We start from the raw sequence: 1,522 nt of genomic DNA on the forward strand, positions 1-1,522 counted from the left end.
CAGGACACACAGTCTGACAGCAGCAGAGATGGACTGGAATCCCGGTGCTCTGACTTTCAGGCCCGGGCCGCCCAGTTATTAAGAGAGGGTCTTTGGCCAGGAAAAGGAAGGGAGGGACCCTGTATCCTTCATTTCCTCACCTGCGAAATTGGGTCAAGATAGGCCCTTGTGTGTAGTGGGGGGGGGGGGAATATGTGGGTATGGTCCAGCCTAGGGGCCCTAGCAAAGTGACAAGGTCTAGTGCAAGGAGGATCATGGCGTCGCGAATCCCCAGCAGTGGTGGTGGGAGGTTGTGAGGGCAGCAGAAGCGGAACTTCGGGAGCCAGAGGCGGGGATTCGAGAATTCTGGGCGGGGCTTGGAGAATTAACGCTGTTAGATGGGCAGTGGGCGGGACTTACGATGCTGCGAATAGGGTTACCAGCCCGTGGGCGGGGCTTCTAGAAATTGGGGCGGGGTTTGTGACGCAGAAGGGCCAGTTCTGAAGGAATGAGAGGGGAGCTGGGCTTAGGGAGCCAGGAGGCTGGCAAGGGGTTTGGATGGGGCAATGGGCGGGGTTCAGAGGGGCTGATGTTACGGTTTTAAGGGACTCTGGGGGAATTTTTGAGGAGCCGGGGGATGTGGCCCTGCCGAGCCGAACAGGTCAATGGGCGGGACTCTAAGGTAACCGCTCCTGGTTCTTTGGGGTCAGTGGGCCTGGCCCTCCGGCCACTCAGAGGATTAGCGGGCGGTGCTTGCACTTGGGCACCGCCTTCCTCCGCGGCACTCCTGCATCCCTCGGCGCGACCAGAGAGGGCGCTAGAAAGAGTGAGGCGTGGAACGCCGGGTGGGAAGCGGGCTTCCCCTCCCGGAAGTGGGCGTGGTGCTCCGCAACCTGGCAGCCCTGGTTGGGCGCGGTGCGGCGCGGGGGCGGGGCCTGCGTGCAGCGATGGGGGTGGGGGCTGCTGTCCGCGCCCCTCCCCCGCGCGGCGCTCAGTGCCAGGCGGGAGGCGGTAGCGGTTGGAGGTTTTTACGGGCTTTGCAGCGGGGACTTCGGCAGCGGCGCCTCAGGCACCTCAGCCCTGGTGAGCTGCGCGCGCCCGGCGGGGCGGCTTGGGAGCGAGCCGGACGGGCGGACGGACCTGTCCTTTAAGCGTGTGCCGGCGCCGGCTGACAGGAGCGGGCGGGGCGTGGGACAGGGCCCGGTGGAGCGGACGGGGCTGGGTGGGCGCGCGCGGCGCGGGTCCTTGGGCCGGGGGTCCGCCCTGGCCGGTGTACATGGGGTAGGGGTAGGGGCTGCCGCGGGAGACTTGGAATCCGGTGGGGGAGGGAGTTGGGGACCGAACCGCTCGGCCTGGGGAGAGTGAACCCAGGTTCCTGTGGGGAGGAGGCTGCCCTGGGGAGACTTTTAGGGATCCGGAACCCTCCTGGCCGGGCGAGGAGCTGAAGGGGGACGAGGCTGCCCCGGGAAGGATTTTAGGGGTCAGGGCTCCGCCAGGTTGGGTGGGGTCTTGGGTGGGGAGGGGCTGCTAGAGGCTAGGGGGG

The 1,522-nt window shown here is 66.4% G+C and overlaps 1 protein-coding gene across 2 annotated transcripts in view; it reads left to right on the top strand.

Annotated features, from left to right (window-relative positions):
• The first annotated feature begins 977 nt into the window (after positions 1 to 977).
• The window catches only part of CORO1C (coronin 1C), an 83,981-nt gene continuing 83,436 nt past the window's right edge, over positions 978 to 1,522 (top strand). Inside the window, exon 1 of one of the 2 annotated variants that reach the window (XM_007448234.1) lies at positions 978 to 1,062. The gene's annotated coding sequence lies outside the window, so the exon portion shown is untranslated. The remainder of the gene's footprint in view (positions 1,063 to 1,522) is intronic. The other variant, XM_007448235.1, reaches the window with a different exon arrangement.

This window comes from Lipotes vexillifer, unplaced genomic scaffold (genome assembly GCF_000442215.2).
Source record: "Lipotes vexillifer unplaced genomic scaffold, Lipotes_vexillifer_v1.1 scaffold236, whole genome shotgun sequence".
Lineage (NCBI taxonomy): Eukaryota > Metazoa > Chordata > Mammalia > Artiodactyla > Lipotidae > Lipotes > Lipotes vexillifer.